This window comes from Tamandua tetradactyla, chromosome 22 (genome assembly GCF_023851605.1).
Source record: "Tamandua tetradactyla isolate mTamTet1 chromosome 22, mTamTet1.pri, whole genome shotgun sequence".
Lineage (NCBI taxonomy): Eukaryota > Metazoa > Chordata > Mammalia > Pilosa > Myrmecophagidae > Tamandua > Tamandua tetradactyla.
In genome coordinates, this window is record NC_135348.1 from 1,805,051 (window position 1) to 1,828,119 (window position 23,069).

Consider the following 23,069-nt stretch of genomic DNA (forward strand, 5'->3'; position numbering starts at 1 on the left):
GCTGTTGGAAAGTGACATACCAGAAATGGTTTGGCCTTTTCAATGGGGGTTTGTGGGTTACAAATTTACAGTTCTTATGTCCAAATTAAGGCATCAAGAGGAAGATACCTTCCTAGAGGAAGGGTTGCTGACATCTAGGGTTCCTCTGTCACATGGGAAGGCACCTGTCTGCTGGTCTTTCTCTCCAAAATGTCTCCGGACTTCTCTTCCTCTCTTAGCTTCTTTCAGCTCTGAGCTCTTTCTCCAAAATATCTCTACCTTTTATCCTCTCATCAGCCATTCTAGCAAGAGAATTAAGACCTACTGTGAATGGGCTGGGTCACATCTTCATGGAAACAACCTAAGCAAAATATCCCACTGACAGTAAGTCTGCTCCCATAGGGATTGATTAAAAGAGCAGAGGCTTTTCTGAGGTACGTCACAGATTCAACCAGCACAATACTTTATGAGATATGTGATTCTCCAATCTGCAGGTTGTCTTTTTGTTTTTTAAGTTTTTGTAGTCTTTATTTATTATTATTATTGAGCTGTTGATAACAAAACATTTGATGTACATTTTAGTGCCCTTTTTTGTGGCATGGGCAGGCTCTGGGAATCAAACCTGGGTCACCAGCATGGCAGGTGAGAATTCTGTCATTGAGCCACCATTGCACCACCCAGCCACCATTGCACTGCCTTGTCTTTTTACTTTCATGATAAATTCCTTTGAGGAACAAATTTCTTTTTATTTTTATGAGGTCCTATTTATCTATTTTCTTCTTTTGTTGCTTGTGCTTTGGGTGTAAAGTCTAAGAAACCATTCCCTAGCAAAATATCCTGAAGATATACTCCTCTGTTTCCTTCTAGAAGTTTGATAGTTCTAATTCTTATATTTAGGCTTTCGATCCATTTTGAGTTGTTTTTTCAGTATGGTGTGCATTAGGGGTCTTCCTTCATCTTTTGTGAATGGACAGCCAGTTTTACCAGCACCATTTGTGAAGATATTATTCTTTCCCAATTAAGTACTCTTAGTCCTGCTGTCAAAAACAAATTAACCCCAAATGTGAGGATTGATTTCTGAGCTCTCAATTTCATTTCATTATTCTGTAGGCTTTTCATTGTGCCATTTCCATGTCATTTTGATTCTTGTGGCTTTGTAATAAGATTTAAGATTGGGAAGTGTGGGTCTCCTAACTTTGTTCTTCTTTTTCAAGTTGGGGCTTCTGATTCTTCCATAAAATTTGAGGATGGACTTTTGCATTTCTGAAAAGAAGGTTGTTAGAAATTTCATTGGGATTTCACTAAATCTGCAAATTGTTTTGGGTAAAAGTGACATCTTGATGATACTGAATCTTCTAATCCATGAACGTGGAATACCCTTCCATTCACTTATCTCTTCTTTGATTTCTTTCACTAAAGCTTTGAGTTTTCTGTGTACAAGTGCTTTACGTGTTTGGTTAGATTTATTCCTAGATATTTGATTATTGTAGTGGCTATTGTAAATAGAGGTTTTTCCCTTGATTTCTTCTTCCAATTGTTCATTGCTAGCATATAGAAATACTGCAGATTTCTGAGTGTTGATCTTGTGCCCTGCTACTTTTGTGAATTCACTTATTAGCTCTAGGAGCTTTGTTGTGGATTTTTAAGGATTTTCTGTATATGCGATCATATCATCTGGATTAGGGAAAGTTTTACTTCTTCCTTTCCAGTGTGCATGGATTTTATCTTTCTTGCATGATTTCTCTGGGTAGAACTTCCAGGACAGTGTTGAATAACAATCAGGAACAATCTTGCTCCTGGTCTTGAGGGAAAATTATCTTTCAGCATTAAATGTGATGTTAGCAGTGGCTTTTTCATAGATGCTGTTTTAGTTTCCCAGGCTACTTATGCAAATACCATGAGATGGGTTGTCTTAAAGAATGGAAATTTATTAACTTAAAGTTTTGAAGTTAAAGGAAAGTTCCTATGGGGTTCTGAGACTTACTGCTGGCAATCCTTGGCTTTCTTTGCCATTTGGCAAGGAACATGGTGGCATCTCCTGGTCTCTACCATTTCTTCCAGGTTTCAGTGATATCAGTTTCTTCCTTCTGATGGTTTTTTTTTCTCTGTCTGAATTTCATTTTCCTATAAAGGACTACAGTAATAGGATTGTGACCCATTCCGATTGTTGTGGGACACAAATTAACTGAAATAATCTCATAAAATGTCCTACTTACAATGAGTTTATACTCACAGGAATAGATTAAGATTAAGGACATGTTTTTTCTAGAATATGTAGAGCTCCAAATCACCACACCTCTCCTTCAAGACCCGAAAAGACATCTTCTTTCTTTATGCAAAATAGATTCATTCCAGCACAATATCCCAAGGTCCTAAGTCCTTTTGGAAATAATGCCCATCAGAATTGCTTCGTGAATGAGGTCTACCCTGGAGCAATATTAACCTCTGTCTCTGAACCTGTGAAATCTAGAGAACAAATAGTCTGCTTCTGGGCTATACAATGAAGGAAAGGGCAAAGGATAAACATTTCCATTCCAGAAGGGAGAAATTGGAAGGAAAAAAAGGGTCGTGGGCCCCAAACAATTCTGAAATCCTCCAGGGAATACGTCATTTGATTTCATGCTCTGAGTGTCATCAGTGGAAGGGTATTTTGCCCTCCAGGCCTGATGAAGCAACAGCCCTGTCCCCTCCGAGTGTTTGTCCAGGGGCTGTGCTCCCACTGGACACCTGGGTGAAGGTCCACCATCTCTACAATAAGGTGGCAGCTAGGTACTCTGGGAATTCAGGGGTACAGACTCCACCCTCTCAGAGCCCAGGGGTGGCAGCCAGACTCTCCACAATCCTGGGACACAGCTTCTGCCCTCTCTGAGAACTGGGATGGCAGTACACTTCCTGAACAATAGAGCAGAAGGTTCATCCTCTCGAAGTGCTGAGGCAGATCCATCCTTCCCACATACATGGGTGGGCCCACTCTCCTGGCCCATGAAAACTTTTTGGTCCAGACCTCAGTTTCCTTGCTTCTACCCTCAAAGTGATACCTTCCTTCAACTTGTGCCTTCTCTGTTTCTTTTCGTCCAGGCTGGTAGTGTTTTGTTTTGTTTTGTTTCATATAAATTATGCAAAAAAAAGCCTTGTTAGTTTTGCATGTAACACACAGGATTCCAAACCGTCAAACAGAAGAACTCTCAGTGGATCTTTCCAAAATAACTACACCTCTAATCCTGAATTACACTGAAATAGCTGACTGGATCTTTGTTCAAATAAACCCTCACATGGAACACTATTCTCTGGGAACTCACTTTCCAGAAGCTCAGAATTTCCAGACCCATCGATTTCTGGTTTCTCTGTACCCAGGAGTTCAGTTCTCAGCTTAACGCTTTCCTCTCACATGTCACTACAAGCTACAAGGAGAAATGAGGCTGCAGTTTCCATTTAGTTTTAAATCTCCTCAACTAAATATCCAATTTCATTGCTTCCAAGTTCTGCTCTCCATTGGACATCAGAACTCAATTTCACCAAATTTTCTGCTGTTTTAAAACAAGGATCCTCTTTCCTCCAGTTTCCAGTAACACATTCATCATTTTCTTCTAAGGCCTCATTGGAAGCACCTTTAACATCCATATCTCTACCAACAGTCACTTTAAAGAAATCTAGGCCTTTTCTATCCAGCACCTCAAAATTCTTTCAGCCTCTATCTTTTACCCAATTCCAAAGCCATTTCTACAAAGTCATACCACTCTTCTGGTACCAAAATCTGTTTTAGTTTCCTAGGCTAATTAAGGAAATATCATGAAATGGGTTGGCTTGAACAATGGGAATTTATTAGCTTATGATTTTTTGAGGCTAAAAGAAAGGACAAAGCAATGCACCCTCAAGGCAATACTATCTTCACAAAAATAGTGGCATTCTGCAGCTGGCTGCTGGCAATCCTTGACTCCTCTGTGACATGGCAAGACACATGGTGGCATCTGCTGGTCTCTTCATTCTTCTGGGTTTCATTGATTTCAGTTTCTTACTTCTGGGGGCATTTTTTCTTTAACTCTTATAAAGGACTCCAGTAAAGGGGTTATGATCCATTCTGATTGAGGTGGGTCACAACTTAACTAACATAACTTCATCAAAAAGTCCTACTTACAATGGATTTATACCCACAAAAAAGGGTTAAATATAAGTACATGCTGTTATCTGCGGTGCATGGAGCTTGAAACCACCACAGATGCACTTTATCATGTTGAGGAAATTTCATTCTCTTCCTAGTTTTCTCAGTGTCTTTATCCAGATGGGGTACTGGATTTTGTCAATTGCCTTTTCTTCATCAATTAAGATGATCGTGTGGCTTTTCCCCCCTCACCTTATTAATGTGATGCATAACATTAATTGATCTTCTTATGTTAAACAACCCTTGCATGCCCAGAATGAATTACACTTGATCATGGTGTGTAATTCTTTTAGTGTATTGCTAGATTCTGTTTGGTAGTATTTTGTTGAGAAATTTTGCATCTATATTCATGAAATATTTTGCATCTATATTCATGAGATATTGGTCTGTAATTTCTTTTCCTTGTGGTCTCTTTATCTGGCTTTGATATGAGGATGTTATTGGCCTCATAGAATGAGATAGGGAATGTTCCCTCCTCTTAATTTTATGGAACAGTTTGAGAGATTGGTATTAATTCTTGGAATGTTTGGTAAAATTTTCCTGAGACATCTGGTCCTGAGCTTTTCTTTGTTGGGAGGTTTTTGATTACTGATCTATCTGCTTACTAGTTATTTGTTTGTTGATTTCTTCTTTAGTCAGTGTAGGTAATTTGTGTATTTCACAGAATTTGTCTTTTCATCTGTTATCTAATTTTTTTCTATACAGTTGCTCAGAGTATTGTCTTATAGTCCTTTTATTTCAGTGGGGCTGTGAGTAATGGCCCCATTTTCATTTCTGATTTTAGTTATTCATATCCTGCGTCTTTTTTTCTTCATTAATCTAACTAAAAAAAAATTATCAGTTTTATTGATCCTTTCAAAGAAATCAACTTTTGGTTTTGGCAGTTCTCTTAGTTGTATTATTTTTTGTTGTTGTTCTCTATTTCACTTATCTCCACCACAATTTTTGCTATTTCCTTTCTTCTGCTTGCTTTGGGTTTAATTTGCTCTTCTTTCTCTAGTTCTTTCTGGGTTTTTTTTTTTGCATGGGCAAGCACTAGGAATCAAACCCAGGTCTCTGGCATGGCAGGCAAGAATTCTGCCACTAAGCCACTGTTGCACTGCCCTAGTTCTTTCAGTTTTGAGATTAGGTCTCTGATTCAAAATCTTTTGAAGGCAATGTTTTAATTTTATGAAGATATGCTTCATAATATATTTCTGAAACTAATTTTCCCACATTTCTAATAAATGCATCCAGCGCTTCTATCAGAATTTTCCTCTAAGATAATGAAATACAGGTTGTATGTAGATAAGATTTAAAGTTACCGTATAAAACATAAGATTAATTATAAAACCATCTGTTTAGCTCTTATGTTCCGTGCTAAACACTTTAGCTCCATTATCTTATTTAATTCTCACAAAGCTTTGAGATGACTATATTATCAGTATTCTTTAGATGCATAAACAGAAATTGAAAGAGGATAATTTGACCAAAGTTGTACTAGAAGGGTTGTAGCTTGAATTTGAATCCAAGCAATTTGGATAATTTACTATTTATTAAGGGCAATACTACATTTATTTAACATATAGTAATAAATGTTACTATATGTTAAACATTTTTTTACATACCTTTTTTTTAACAAACATAAATGTGAACCCACATTTCAGGCAAGAACTTCAGAATTCTTGTCTAATATTATTAAATTTAATTATTGCCAGTGCCATTCTTATTCATTTACTCATTTAAGAGACAGTACGAGTGTAAGAATTAAAGGTGATTTTTCTATGGGTTCTTAAGCTCATTCATTTTTCTACCTCTATGTTTGTCCAATAATTAAATTTAATAATATTAGACAAGAATCCTGAAGTTCTTTACTGAAATGTGGGTTCACATTTATGTTTGTTTAAAAAAAGATAGTTACTCTGTGACAATAGAGTGAGATAGGAAAAAAAGGATGGAGAATGAGTATATTAAAGATACTGTAGAAGCAATAGGATTAATAATTTAGAAACAATCCTGCTGTGATTTTTTCATAATTCATTACTTTGGTGCATTGACTTTCAGTCTGTCTTCCTAAGAAAAAGCTCCATGAAATGCTGCCTTAAGGTTCATAGCTCCAGACTCCCTGGTAGGCCAATATTAAAACATAAGAGAGATTGTAAAACATGGACCATAAGTAAATGACAATGAGGGAAAGGTCTGAAACTTGAGTAATGTGGATTTTCTTTGGATGACAGTTTGATGTATATCTAGGTCATTGTGTCTACTTATACAACTAGGAAATTTTCGTATTTTCAGTTATGTTACAAAGCCAAAAATTATACATTGAAGGATAACATTTTATTGTGTTTCTTTACATTATTGACAGAAGGGAAGATGGAGAAGAGTTGAGTAATGTCTTGAAGGACAAGACTAGGAGGTATCAGGCATGAGAACGTGGCAAACAAGCTTTGAAGTAGCTACATCATATAGAAGTGTGGTTCTTCCAAAACACAGAAGGAAGAATTACTGACCTTTGCAGGAACCATAAATTTGCATAAATATACATTTTGTTTGGGTTCTATAATGTTTGATATATTTAAATATATGCCTTTAGGTAAAGGATGGATTATTCAGTTTGTCACAGATCACCAACTTTCTGTTTTCTCATACAAAAGCCATTGCACACACACATGCACAGAAACACATGCACTATTTTTTCATGTGTTGTTGCATATATGCTATGAAAGTTTTAGATTTCTTAACTCCTATTCCACAATTTGTTTTAAAAAAATGTGGGCTAAATATTTCCTGACAATGTCTTTAAAAAATGTAGTCATGAAAGTGGTTTTAATAACATGTATATCCAGACAAATTAAGCCCATAAAAGAAACAGCATAACTCTTATGCAAAAATGTATTTTGAAAACTATTTGGTAGACTTTCAAACAGCTCTAGTCTGTTGTTGATAATTATGACCATGTCTCGAAGAAATAACCTTCTAAGCTCTTAATTTGATAAGCAGTAGCAAAAACAAATAATAATAAAATAAGGATACCGGCAGCATACTAAAGATAACTTTTATCCATCAGCGTCTAGAAAGAAACAGATGGTACTTCCAAATTATAGAAATTGGGGGTGTTTAATAAAGGGTCTATTTACAAAGAGTGTGAATGGAGTATATAGACAACACAAGGGATGAGCTCAGTGATGGCTGCAAAAGGCAGAGAATAGTTACCACCCACAGTTCTGAAGAGGCAAAGAGGAGGAACATTTTCCAGGACCCAGAGACAGAGGGCTCTGTGGAAAGGGCTACCTAACAAGTGCTGAGGCCTCCAGTTGAGAGACACCATCAACCTGTAGGGATGCTTCCAAAAAGGGATAATTACTCTGAGGTCATGTTCCTTCTTTCCTATAATCTCTTACTCTCATTCTGCACTGATGGAATGAAGTGGAAGTCAGAGAGCAAAGGAGCTGGGATGAGATGTGTCGTCTGGGCATAGAACAATGTGGAGAAGAGAGAAACATGGACCTCGAAGGGCGAATAGAAATGTCTAGCATGCCTATGAAAATAACATTGGACTCTCAAGTGAACTTGTGATATCTTTAATTATTACTTAAACTCTGAGACTCCAAAACAGAAAAAAAAAAGTCTAAAAATCAGTGAAAGTTCCAGAACTGTATGAGAAACAGTAAATTTTTAAGAAATGGGTCTTTATACTTTGAATTTTGAAAAAGGAAGACCTAACTTTATATTTTGGATTTTGAAAAAAAAAAAACACACTTAAAGAAAGGAAACTCAGACAGATTTTTATTTTGGTGATCTTAAGAACGATTATTGTAGGAAAAAGTATATGACCAAAGTAATGGAATATTATATGGCTGCAGAAAGGAATGAAGTCATGAGGCATGCAGCGATGTAAATGAACCTTGAGGACATCATGTTGAGTAAAATAAGCCAGAAATGAAAGGACAGATATTGTATGGTCTCACTAATATGAATTAACTGTAATTAGCAAGCTCTCAGAGTTAAATGATGAAAGCACAGGTCATCAGGAGATAGAAAGAGGGTAGAGATTGGGCAATTGATATTTAAGGAGAGTTCAATAAGGTTGTTTGTAAAGGTTTGGAAATGGGTAGTACCATACTGTGTGATGGTAGCACAATACTTGTAAGTGTAATTAGCAAAGCTTTGTATGAGTATGGTTGAAAGAGAAGGGCTAGAGTTGTGTATGTCACCAGAAGGAAAGGTGGAGGGTAAAAACTGGGACTGTATAACCTAGCAAAACCTAGAGTGCACAACAATGGTGGTTCATTGTATAAATATTGAAAAACTACAAGAAATGTATGTCACTATTACAAGATGTTAACTATAGAGCAGTATATGAGGAAAAAGTACAATTAATGTAAACTAAGGTCTATAGTTAACAGTAACATTGTAAAATTCTTGCATTAATGGTAACAAAAGCATTATACTAAAGCTAAATCCCAATAATAGAGGGATATAAGTGGTAACAGTGTTCTCATATGAACTTAGTGGTGAATGCCTAGCTATGTGTTTATACCAAGAACCACTGATTGTAAACTTAGGATGGATTGTGTGATGTGTGATAAAACTGTTAAAAAAATAATAATAGGTGCCTGCCCATGCAAAATAAAAATAATAATAGTAATAATGAAAATAAGATATATGGGTTGTTTGGGATTTTCTCTTTTCTTTTTATTTCTTTCTCTGGAGTAATGAAAATGTTCTAAAATTGATCACAGTAATGAATGCAGGAGTGTGTAATGAAATCATGAGCCATTGATTGTATACTGCAGATGATTTCTATGGTGTGTGAATATATCTTAATAAAATGGCATTTTAAAAAGTTAATGACCAAAGAATAATTTTATATGCAGATCAATAACAAAAACAAGAACTTTTGTAAATCACATGCATAGTCTTAGCATATAAAAGGCATGGCTAGCTTCTTGTTTCTATTCAAAGAAAGTCATATAGAGCTGTATTGTGGGAACGAATAAAATTGTTTCTATAGCGCTCTTACAAAGGTTCCACCAGTTGTACACTAAAACTTATGCTGACCTGGCTTTATATACTGTAAAAAGGAAAAATAGCAATAATTACCTTTCCACACAAGCAATGAAGTGAAAGTCACCTTTTGCATTTTAGCAACCATGCAATGTGCCGTGGATCCTGTCCCTTTGTGCATATAAAGTTATGTGAACAGAACTCTTTTCCTCAGTGTTTGTGTTTAGTTCACAATTGTTACCTTTTTACAGAATGGCATGTTATTTATCAGTAAACAGTCCTTCTTTTAGATGTGTGTAGAGCAAGGGCATGTTTTTGCGCAAGATATTTAGGGAGGTGTGGGAGATTTCTATCAGATGATTTTTATATTCTTTATTTCCAAATAGCAATTGTTTGGGCTATCTATATACAAATAAAGCTTTTATTCATTATCATAATTAATCGCTTTCAGTTTCCAAATTCTGATGGCTGGTTGTGACGACTTTCTTCATTTTACAGGTTAGTCTTCATAATGCTAGCACTTTTTTCTTTTTTTTTTTTTTGCATGAACAGGCACTGGGAATAGAACCCAGGCCTCCAGCTTCTCAGGTAAGAACTCTGCCTGTTGAGCCACCGTGGCCCGCCCAATGGTAACACTTGTGAAGCTATTAGACTTGCACTTTGAGAAAATCCTAAGAGTTGTACAGATGTACCTTATTTGTTTTCTTTTTTCAAATACTAGACTTTCCATAGTGATAGTGGAATTAAACAAAAAGATCAGCAAGTTCTTCCATTAAATTTGTTTTCTTAGATAACTTTTCAATAAAATTAGAAGTTTTCAGAAAATATTGTATTGTGGATTAAATTAATGTGATTGCTTTATAAGTAGGTGTCCTCACTACTCTTCTTCTTTATTTAATTCCAGCAAGTCCAAGTTTAACAATCCTAGTAATACTAGTTCATGCCTAGATGATGCTTTACTGTTTGGAATATACTATTACAACAGTTACTGTGGTTGCTTCTTACAGCAGCTCTGTAAGGTAACCATGCAGATGTTCTTTTACCCATTTTGTAAATTCAGCTAGCCAGTTCCATAAAAGGTATATGGTTTTCTTATGGTTGCATTAGAAGCTGGGATTTGAATCCAAGTGTTCTAACACCAATTACTGTGATTTTTCCACCCATCCTAATTAATGAAGCATTCGGTGCCTTTATGTCCAGACACTGTATTGCCTTGGGGACTATAAAAACTGTATTTTCTTGCAGTTCTTATTAATTACATACCCACACCTGCACCCTTTTGATACATATGCTTTCGGTGTAAGACTAACTTTGCTGTTTATGTTTCTTTAATTTTCTTAATTAGATGTCCTTTAAGTTTCTTAAGTTGATATCTTAACAACTAAAAAGACATAGTTGTTACAACAAGTAAAACCACACAACACAAAGATGCTTAAAGAAAAATCTAGAATCTCCCCACAAAGGTGCCAGCTCCCTTTCAGTCCAACCACACTGAGGGACTAAAGGTAACCAGTGTGAATAGATTGCTGAATATTCAATAAGAATATTGGAGAAGCATATTTGGGGGATCACTCATTAATATGTAAGTAAATACCCAAGCATATATATATATATATATAGGGGCTTTGCTCATTTGTTTTTACAGAAATGAAATTATACTTTATTCTACAGAGTTCTTTTCTCCCTAAATAAATATATCATAGACATTACCATAACTTCATATATGTATTCTCATTTTTTCATATGCTCATTGTTTCTGTTTGCTAAAACTGCCAGAATGCATATACCGGGAAAGGATTGGTTTTTACAATAGGGATTTATTAGCTTACAAATTTACAGTTCAAAGGCCATGAAAATGCCCGTTAAGGCATCAATAGGACAATGCCTTCTCCGAAGGACCCCTCTGTCACATGGGAAGGCTGTTAGCCAGCAATTGCTTGTCCTCCTCTCCTGGGTTTTGTTACTTTCAGCTTCTGGTTATTCCATCTCTCAGGTTCCCTGGGTACATCTCTGAATTTCATCTCTTAGTTTCTTTGCCTGTTTTTTCCTCTTATAAAGGACTCCAGTAAGAAGGATAAAGACCCACTTTGGAAGAGGTGGGTGATGACTCAATTGAAATAACCTAATCGAAGCTTCCCCCTGACAATAGGCCTCTACCCACAGGAATGGGTTGAAAGAACACGATCTTTTCTGGGATGCAAAGCTTCAAACTACCACACTCATCACTCCCATATATAATTTAGACAGGCAAGTACCCAACAGGCTGTTCAAAGAAGTTTGTTTTTTTTTTTAATTCTTTTTCCCTTATTTCCTCTCCTTCCCCACCCCCCCCACCCCCATTCACTGGAACATCCTCCTGCTTGCTGGCTCCTCCGGAAACTCATGTTACATATTTATGTGTATCTTTCCATGCCTTCTCCAAGCTTATATGCACACATATACATTTATAAAAGTTTTGGAATTGCATGTTTCATACACAAAGAGTCATATTAAAGAATTTCTCCCTATTTCCCTTTTATTGTGGAAATCCCTTTAAATCAAATGGCAGAGGTCCAATTCATTACTTTTTCATGACAGCGTAATATTCCAAACTGTGCCCCTACTAAAAATTATTTTACCATTTCTCTATTAATGGGCATTTTTTATTAGTCAAGAGACAGCAACCATACTGTATTAAACCTAGAGAATAAAAAGACTTTTTACCTGGCTATAAAAGATAATTAACTATGTAACAGAAAAGGCAAAAAAAACAGAACCCTAAGCTATTGTGGATGTTGGACTTGAAGGAAGCAGCCTTCCTCCCAAGTCTGGATGAACAAAGGAAAGAGCTTGAAATTATTAAAAGTTTGGTGGGAGGGCCTCATGGGAGGAGTGATTTCTCTGTCTGTGAACTTAGAGAAGTGGTCTTTGGGCCTGAGACTCAGACCACTGAGCAAGAGACTGGCCAATTAGTGCTAAAGTCTCTAAGAATTGCAATGAATCTGTTTTTCGGGTGAGAAAAACTGCACAGTGTACTCGGATGCTGCTACAAGAAGGAACTGAGCTATGAGGGAGAAGAAGTATTTATTGGAAGATGCAGGCTCAAAAAGCAGATAAGAAGCCAAGAGGAAGCAAACAGAGAGGAGCAAATCCTTTTTTCCTTTTTCAGTTTTCCAGTCTCCCTGTAGTGCTCTGCCTAGCAGAGCTTAATAGGGAGCCAGGTGACAAAACAGACATGTAGCCTGATTTGCAGAGTACTAAACCCAGAGCAGAGCTTCAAAGGGTGCATTTGAAGCTGAGACATTGACTTAACAACTGGCACATCTTTATTGTCAGGGTCTGGTTTATTTTTTCCAATTAAAAACAGAGCTGTATTAGGTAAACTTATTCACATATCCTTCAACGACTGCTTTTATTTTGCTGGGATAGATTCCCAAGAGTGAGATTACTGCATAAAATGGTATTTTTAATTTTAACAGATGCTGCCAGATGTTTATTCAAAAGATACTGCAAAAATTCACACTTGCACTAGCAATGCACTTTTTCTTCATTTTCCCACCAACAGCAGAAGTTATCACTCTTAAATTTTTCCGGGGTTTGGGGAATAATTGAATGTCTCATTGTTACTTTAATTTGCATTTTCCTGATTACCTTTGATTTTAATCATCTTGTCATGTATTTATTGGCAGTCTGCAATTCCTCTTCTTCATGAATTCCTTCCCTATCGTTTGCTTATTTATTTTTGTGTTTGTGTTTGAATACACACAGCCTCTTTGTATATTAGGGAAATTAAATTATTTTGTCTTTTTACTGCATTTTTTCCTAAATCTGTTCTTGTTCACTTAATTTTTTTTTTTTGTATTTTTTTCCAAACAAAATATAGTCAAATATAACAATGACTCATGGCTTCTGGGTCTTGTCTAGGTTATGTAGATCTTTCTTACCCAAAGATTGAATTTATCATTTAGATTTATTTAAAATAAATATGTATCTTTAAGCACTTAAGACTTCATTCCATCTAGAGTCTATTTTTGTATATGCTGTGTGATAGGGGCCCTGCTTTTCCTTTCAAATGGATAGTCAATTGTCTGGCAATGATATTATGCCAACTATCCTTTCAATCATGAATTGAAATCCCAATTATGTTATATATGAAATTCATGGAGTATTTCTGGATTTTCTATTCTAGATGTCACTGATCCTTCAGTCAATTCCAATGCCAATGCCATATTTATGAAATCACAGCAACTGTAAATCTGTGTATTGCCCAGCATAATAGATCTCCCTTTTTTTTTCTTTCATTATTTTCTTGGCTGTTTTCAGGCATTTCTTTTTCTATATGTGCTCTTTAAGATCATATTGTCCATCTTTTTTACTTCACTGGAAAAGAAGCAATAAATCCCATTGAAGACTTAACTGGCTCTACATTCTATTTATATTTCAGTTTGTGAAAGACATTTTATGAAACAATCTCCCCATCAAAACATTATATTTTCATCTGTTCAGATCATGATTTATACTCCTCAATAAGATTTTATAGTTTGTATTTTTGAGCAAGATTTTATGTTTTCTTATTAAAAGTTTTTCCCATTTTGTAGGGGTTTTTTAATGCTATTATTACATTGCTAGATACTTACTGCTAAAGGAGAAAGAGTTATTAACTGTGCAGTATTTGTACTTAACAGTTCAGGTCTATGTTCCAAGTTGGCAAAGTCGTCTTTATCAGGTGGCAATTCAAGGACTCCCATACCCTTGCTCTGGGAGTCACTGTTCCCTCACAGAACGATAGAGAAAGGGAGTAGAAGGAATTTTGTGGGAGAATTTATGGAAGAGGCAAAACATTGACACTCATTAGTTCTGGGCATATTTCATTGAATAGAATTTGGACATAAGGCAACTTCTAACTGCAAGTGATACTGGAAGGTACAACGTGACTCAGATGATGCATACGCAGGTACTCTTCTATTAATACAGACGCGATGAATAGATTAGGACATCTGATAGACTCTGTCATGGTGTCATGATCCTGTGTCTGGCTGCCTTACTGATATCTCATTAATTGTAAGAGTTTGGGGATTTCTTTGTTTTTGTTTTTTAACAGTGACACACTTGGAATTTCTCTAATAGCATATCATCAAAGAGAAAATTGCTTTACTGTTTGTTTTTCAGTGGCCTTTCCCCACCAAATATTTTATTTTCTTGTTATTATATTTATTAGAAACTTTTAGGCAAGTTGAATAATAATAGCAAGAGCAAGGATCACTGACAGATTTTTTTAAATTAAAATAATTTCAGTATTTTACCATTTAGAATAATATTTGGTATTGGTTTTTAGAATATTGTCTTTATCACTGTATTTTTTTACGTCTTCACACATATACAGTCCATCCACAGTGTACAATCGATGGCTCACAATATCATCACATAGTTGTATATTCATCACCATGATCATTTTTATTTATTTATTTTTAATTTTGTACCAAATAAACATTTTTTGCTTTAGTCTCACACATAAGTTGAAATTTTAAAATATTAATTAGCATCTATTTTCAGCACCCTGTAGTAATGACATTCTTTTGTTCTTCCTCATACAAAAGACATTTTTTAAATTTGTACTTTTAGTCACTATCAGTATACACCCTAGGCATTCCTAGATCATTTTTAGAACACTTGCATCACTCCAGAAAAAGAAATAATAAGAAAAAAGGAAATGATATTCTCTTCTTAATTTGAGCCATTCTGGTAGGTGTGCAGCAGTGCTGCATTATAGTTTGTTTGTTTGTTTTATCATGTAGTTGTATATTCATCACCATGATCATTTCTTAGAACATTTGCATCAATTCAGAAAAAGAAATAAAAAGAAAAAACCTCATACATACCATACCCCTTATCCCTCCCTCTCATTGACTGCTAGTATTTCCATCTACATTTTAGACTTTGTTTCCCCTATTTTTTCTATACCACTTACCACTCCCTTTCATTAATCATGAGCATTTCAATCTACTAAATTTATTTTAACATTTGTTCCCCCTATTATTTGTTTATTTTTAAACCATATGTTTTATTCATCTGGCCATACCCCAGATAAAAGAAGCATCAGACATAGGTTTTCACAATCACACAGTCACACTGTGAAAGCTATATCATTATACAATCATCTTCAAGAAACATGGCTACTGGAACACAGCTCTACATTTTCAGGCACTTCCCTCCAGCCTCTCCAACAAACTTTAACTAAAAAGGTGATATCTGTTTAATGTGTAAGAGTAACCTCCAGGATAACCTCTCAACTCTGTTTGAAATCTCTCAGCCACTGACACTTTATTTTGTCTCATTTCTGTCTTCCCCCTTCTGGTTGAGAAATTTTTCTCAATCCCTTGACACTGAGTCCCAGCTCATTCTAGGATTTCTGTCCCACGTTGCCAAGAAGGTTTACACCCCTGGGAGTCCTGTCCCAGGTAGAGAGGGGGAAAGCGGTGAGTTTGCTTGTCGTGTTGGCTGAGAGAGAGAGACCACATCTGAGCAACAAGAGGTTTTCTGGGGGTGACTCTTCGGCCTAATTTTAAGTAGGCTTAGCCCATCCTTTGTGGGGATAATTTTCATATGAACAAACCCCAAGATTGGGGGCTCAGCCTACTGATGTTGTTGTCCTCATTGCTTGCAAGAATATTAGGCCTTCTCCAAATGGGGATTGAAGCTTTCTCACCATTCCCCTTAGGGAACTTTGCAAATACTTTTTTTTATTCACTGTCAAATCACTCAGAAATTTATTAAAGCATCAGTCTGGACAAACCTACAAAATCTCATGCCGTACTCAAGGTTCCATGTACTTATGGTGTTCAATTAAACTGTCCACATAAGTTATATTAGGAAATGTATTAGTCAAGATATAAATTTTGTACCAAATAAACATTTTTTTGCTTTACTCTCACATATAAGTTAAAGTTTTAAAATATGAATTACCATCTATTTTCTACACCCTGCAATATTGACATTCCTTTTTTCTTCCTCATGCAAAAACATTTTTTAATTTGTACATTTAGTCATTATCATTGTACATTAGGCATTCCTAGATTATACCATCTCAGTGTTTATCATTTATCTTTCCTTCTGATTTCATTTGTGCCCCCAGCCTCCTCCCTTTATCGTTCTCACATTCAGCTTCATTCAGTGTTCTAACATTAATGTATTACAATTAGATAGGGTTATGCTATACGTTTCTGAATTTTTATATTCAATCCTGTTGCACAGTCTGTATCCCTTCAGCTCCAATTACCTAATTGCTACCCTATTTCTATCTCCTGATGGTCTCGGTTCTTAACTGAAATTCTCCAAGTTCATTCCTAATGTTAGTTCATATCAATGAGACCATACAGTATTTTCCTTTTGTTTCTGGCTAATCTCACACAGCATAATGTCCTCAAGGTCTATCCATGTTGTTATATACTTCAAAACTTTATTCTGTCTTACAGCTGCATAACATTCTATCATATGTATGCACCACATGTTTAGCCACTTGTCTGTTGATGTTCTTGGCTGTTTCTGTCTCTTGACAATTGTAAATAATGCTGCTATAAACATTGGTGTGCAAATGTCCATTTGTGTCCTTGCCCTCATGTCCCCTGAGTAGATACCTAGCAATGATATTGCAGGGTCATATGGCAATTCTATATTTAGCTTCCTGAGGAACTGCCAAACTGCCTTCCACTGCGGTTGTACCATTTGACATTCCCACCAACAGTGGATGAGTGTGCCTCTTTCTCCACATCCTCTCCAGCACTTGTTGTTTTCTGTTTTATTGATAATGGCCATTCTGGTGGGTGTGAAATGATATCTTATTGTGGTTTCAATTTGCATTTCCCTAATAGCCACGCAAGTTGAGCATCTTTTCATGTGCCTTTTAGCCATTTGTATTTCCTCTTCTGAGAAGTGTCTGTTCATGTCTTTTGCCCATTTTGTAATTGGGCTGTTTGTTTTTTTGTTGTTGAGTTGAACAATCTCTTTATATATTCTGGATACTAAACCTTTATCTGATATATCATTTCCAAATATTGTCTCCCATTGTGTAAGTTGTCTTTTTACTTTCTTGACAAAGTTCTTTGATGCACGAAAGTGTTTAATTTTGGGAAGTTCCCATTTATTTATGTATTTCTTCAATGCTTGTGCTTTGAGTGTAAGATCTAGGAAACACCTCTTATTGTAGGATTTATAAGATATTTCCCTACATGTTCTTCTAAAAGTTTTATGGTCTTAGATCTGATGTTTAAGTCTTTGATCCATTTTGAGTTAATTTTTGTATAGGGTGTGAGAAATGGATCCTCTTTCATTCTTTTGCATGTGGATATCCAGTTCTGTAGGCACCATTTATTGAAGAAACTGTTCTATCCCAGGTGAGTTGGCTTGACTGCCTTATCAAAGATCAATTGTCCAATAGATGAGAAGGTCTATATCTGAACACTCTATTCAATTCCATTGGTCAGTATATCTAACTTTGTGTCAGTATCATGCTGTTTTGACCACTGTAGCTTAGTAATACACCTTAAAGTCAGATAGTGTGAGACCTCCAACTTCATCTTTCTTTCGCAGGATATTTACAGCTGTTCAGGGCATCCTGCCCTTCCAGATAAATTTGGTTATTAGTTTTCCTCTTTCTGAAAAGTAAGTTTTTGGGATTTTAATTGGTATTACATTGAATCTATAAATCAATTTGGGTAGAATTGACTTCTTCACTATATTTAGTCTTCCAATCCATGAACACAGTATGCCCTTCCATTTATTTAGATCTTCTGTGATTTCTTTTAGCAGTTTCTTATAATTTTCTTTGTATAGGTCTTTTGTATCCTTAGTTAAAGTTATTCCTAGATATTTTATTTTTTTGGTTGCAATTGTAAATGGAATTGTTTTCTTGATTTCCCCCTCAGTTTTTTCATTACTAGTGTATGGAAACACTACAGATTTTTGAGTGTTGATTTTGTAACCTGCCACTTTGCTTACTCATTTATTAGCTCTAGTAGTTTTGCTGTGAATTTTTCGGGGTTTTCGACATATAGCATCATGCCATCTGCAAACAGTGAGAGTTTTACTTCTTCCTTTCCAATTTTGATGTCTTATATTTCTTTTTCTTGTCTAATTGCTCTGGCCAGAACTTCCAACATAGTGTTGAATAACAATGGTGATAGTGGACATCCTTGTCTTGTACTGATCTTAGGAGGAAAGTTTTCAGTTTTTCCCCATTGAGGAAGCTGTTAGCTATGGGTTTTTCATATATTCCCTTTATCATATTGAGGAAGTTCCCTTCTATTCCTATCCTTTGAAGTGTTTTCAACAGGAAAGGATGTTGAATTTTGTCAGATACCTTTTCTGCATCAATTGAGATGGTCATGTGATTTTTCTGCTTTGATTTGTTGATATAATGTATTACATTAATTGATTTTTCTCATGTTGAACCATCCTTGCCTACCTGGGATGAATCCTACTTAGTTGTGATGTATAATTCTTTTAATGTGCTGCTGAATTCAATTTGCAAGAATTTTGTTGAGGATTTTTGCTTCTATATTCATTAGAGAGATTGGTCTGTAGTTTCCTTTTCTTGTAATTTCTTTGTCTGGCTTTGGTATGAGAGTGATGTTGCCTTCACAGAATGATTTAGGTAGCCTTCCCTCCTCTTCAGTTTTTTTGAAGGGTTTAAGCAGGATTGGTACTAATTCTTTCTTGAATGTTTGGTAGAATTCATACGTGAAGCCATCTGGTCCTGGACTTTTTTGGGGTGGGAGCTTCTTAGTGACTAATTCAATTTCTGTACTTGTGATTGGTTTGTTGAGGTTGTCCATTTCTTCTCTACTCAATATTGGTTGTTCATGCATTTCTGGGAAGTTGTCCATTTCATCTACATTGTCTAGTTTATTAGCATCAAGTTGTTCATAGTATCCCCTCATTACCTCCTTTATTTCTGCTGGTTATGTCTCCTTGTCCATTTCTGATTTTATTTGCATCCTCTCTCTTCTGCTTTTTGTCAACCTTGCTAAGGGTCCATCAATCTTACTGATTTTCTCATAGAACCAACTTCTGGTTTTGTTGATTTTCTCGATTGTTTTCATATTCTCAATTTCATTTATTTCTGCTCTAATCTTCATTATTTCTTTCCTTTTGCTTTCTTTGGGGTTAGTTTGCCATTCTTTCTCTCCTTCTTCCAAGTGGACAGTTAATTCCTCGATTTTTGCTTTTTTTTTTTATATATAGTCATTTAAGGCAATAAGTTTCCCTCTTAACACTGCCTTTGATACATCCCATAAATTTTGATATGTTGTTATCACTTAATTTACTTAAAGCTTACATTAGAATAAGACTTCTGAGATTGGACAAATAATTTTTCAGCAATTGATTTTGTGATCATAATATACCTCTTTTTCAATGTATTAATCTAATGAATTAATTTAATAGACTTCCTAACAAGGATATACCTGGAATAAATTCTATTTATTCTTTGTGCATGCTATTTTGTTATATGTTAATTTTTTGAAGAATTTTTATAATCCTAAATGAGGCTAGAGCACAGTTTGCCTTTCATTGCTTCTTTCCTTCTTTCTTTGTTGTCTTCTTTTTTTCCTCTCTTCCTTCCCCATCCTCCTCCTTTCCTTCCTCCTCCTCTTTTCTTCTTCTTGTACTACCTTAACGTTTCAAATTTCATTTTTGCAGGCTTTATTATATGAATTAGGGAAATTGATGTTTCTATAGTTAAGAAAAGCATAAATAAAATCAGAATTAGGTGTTCTATAAAAGTTAGTACAACTCAGTTTGAAGCCATCATGTCTTTATGCCGTGTTAGGGGCATATGAACTTTATTCACTTTTCCACTCTTTTCTATGATAATTGTCTTTACAACTTTTCCTCTTTTTCTTGAATGATTTCTGGGAATTTTCATTGTGCTAGGATACCATTCATTTCTTTTGGGTTTTCAAATTTGTTGCAATCATGTTGCACGTAGCATTCTTTTATAATGTTGAATCATTTCTTTGTTTTTGGTTGTCTCCTTTCTAATTTCTTGTATGTTGTGCTCTTTCTTTTCCCTAAGTAGTCTCATAATGATTTCATAATTCACCTGCTTTAAGAAAGTATTTTTTATCCTTCTTATTCACATTCATTTAGTTAGTTTCAGCTTTCATATTTTATTATTTTCTTTTATTAGGCTCTTTTATTTTGCTTTATTATTATTTAATAACAAAGGAATTTATAATTATAAATATTTTGGTTGGCTCAATATCAGAAAAAAATGCCTTGTAGAAGTCTCTACTTGAAAATTTCAGTGAAATTTGAGTTCAAACAATTTTTAAATGTTCCATTGATGCTGGAAATGAGTGATATGTATTTAATGGACATGGGAATTTTTTTATATGTTAAATCAGGATTTTATGGTATTATTCAATTTCTTTCCCCGTTTTCCTATTTTTGTTTTAAAAATTGTCACATTTTAAAGAGACTTTTATTTATCCTCAAGTTTAATTACCCTAGCAAAATAGTTCTATCTTATATTCAAAAGTCTTCAGACACCCTCCACATGACCTCCTTTTTTCTCCCTTCAAATACTCTTGCCTTATAACTTAGAAAAATTTAAGAAAAAAAATTACAGAGTAGCATCCCATTAGTGGTCTGTGTGAGATTTTCTTATTCTGGCTGCCATACTCAAGAATATTTGGTTTCCCTTCCATTTACCTAAAAAGAGAACCCTTCAAGTTTCTTTACTGCCCTGTTCTGATCAATAGTGTAATAAACAGAATTTTACATGCAGATACCTAGTTATCCAGATGTAATTGTGTATTCTTCAGCACAAACCATTCTGTTATAAAAAAAGATGTCTCTTTTCTTAAAGTAGAACGTTATATGTTAAAACAGATATGGAAATGATTTTCTTGTTCGGCAGTCATTTTTTTACCTGCTGATAATCAAAATCCAGGCTTGTTTAATAAAATCAAATCAGGAAAACAATAATAATAATCATAATAATATAATATATAGTAATAATAATATGAAAGATATTCATATCAAACCATGTATTAGAGACTTCCTGATAATACTAAACTACATTTAGGAAACTAGAAGTTTCTCCCCTGCATATTGTGAATTTTCTGCTGAGATTTGACTTTGTTGTTTGATGCTGCCATACTCCATGCAGAATGCCAGGAACTCTAGTTCATTTCAACTTTTATTGACCTACAAGGCACTGTAATTTGGGTAGCAATAAGTGATGCTAGATTCTTGAGACAGCTGCTAGTTACTTTAAGGTGAAAAATTATAAATTGATTTTAATAAGGTATGACAACCATGTTTTACTAATCTGCAAAGAAGAATATGTCATAGCAATAGTAATGGGACAAGCCACCCAATTAATTAGTTGTAAATTGGTGGACAGATTGCTTTGGAGGTTTCCAGGATGGAAGAACATTTTGGTGCTTTGCTTCAAAGTCAAGGCAGACTAAAGTTCATTAATTTCCCCTGGGTAGAGAAAAACTTGATTTTTCATTCTTAGATTTCATATGCCCAAATCTAATCTGCTATAGAGGCACAATTTCAGGATAGAAAAGCTAAGATGCTCATGTCAAAATTATGAGTCTAGTAACCTGTGTTGATGGTCATCATGATTTTTGAGGAAGCCCCTGGGTGATTCCTCTACCAGTGAATAATAATGGAAATATTACAACACTGCAAACCACAGAAGTTTGCACATATAACTCATCTGATTCTTATAACAACCCCCAAAATATTATTCTCCCTCATTTTACAATGAGGAACTTGAAGTTCAGGAATGTCAAACAACATATTCCTGCCAGAGTTCGTGTGTCTGATAGCAAGTCACTCTGCAGCCCAGCACAGTCAGTACAGCAAAAGTAAATGCCACTTGGCCTCCACATGTTATCTCTTTATCTGATCTACCTGCCTTTCCCATGCTCTGGAATAGAAACAATAGAGGACTTGGTCATGGCAATAAACGTCACCTCAGCCTAAGTTAATTTATTTCTTTTAATGCCTGACTTTGTATTAGGAAGAAATGGAGCCCATAGATTTCACGTTAGAAGGGAGTAAATATACCAGGCAGATGCCTCCTTCCTATCAGAGTGGAGGATACTGTTAAAGGCAATGGGGAATATCTGTTTATTGAACCCTTATGTTGAACTCATTCACAATTGTGGAAGGTACCTGACCCTGCTTATTTTACCTAAAATCACCACAAAATCTTATTTGGGTCGAAGTAAAAAGAAATAATCTGGTGCCAAATTAAATTCCCTGCAGTGCCTCTTGTTTCCTTCAGCAGCATCTTTCAAAACTAGTTCTTTAATCATGTTCTCAAATACCATGTAAATAAAGAAAACATAATAGAACAACCACGATGCAAATATCTCCCCCCAGAGCTTATTACATCATGTACTTATTTAACTCTGTTCTACACAAATAATGTGTCAAAATCCTGGATTCCACTGAGAAGGGAAGATTGATTTGTTTGCTAGTGTCTAGAAGAGGAGTTGAGATGTCGACAGAAAAGCACCTCTCTCCGACACCAGAGGAAGGTAATCAGGGAAGGATGCCTTTCGGTGGCACACACATTAATCTGCAGCTGGATTCCAGGACAGTGATGCGGTGTGACCAATCGCATAGTTGTGACTGATGTTGGGCTGTAATAACATGCTCCACCCTGACATCAGAGGATGTGTGGGATGCGTGCTGCACATAAAGGGAAAGCTCCTCTCAGCTGCAATATGAGCCTGTTCGCGCAGGACACAGTGGCCGTGAGCAGTGAATGGAACTATTGTTTTTCCGCAAGAACACATTTGCCATATCCTGTGACTGAAAGCATCTCCAGCTGTCCTCAGGGAGCCATTTCAGACCCACAGGTTTTTATAACAACTTATTTCTCAAAAATGATCTCTTGTCAAGATGCACTGCAATTTTCTCCTCAGGTCCATTTTGGGGA

The 23,069-nt window shown here is 35.5% G+C and overlaps 1 protein-coding gene across 4 annotated transcripts in view; it reads left to right on the top strand.

The window, feature by feature from the left end:
• The window catches only part of MARCHF1 (membrane associated ring-CH-type finger 1), an 894,978-nt gene that overhangs the window by 683,960 nt on the left and 187,949 nt on the right, over positions 1 to 23,069 (top strand). The window lies entirely within an intron of this gene.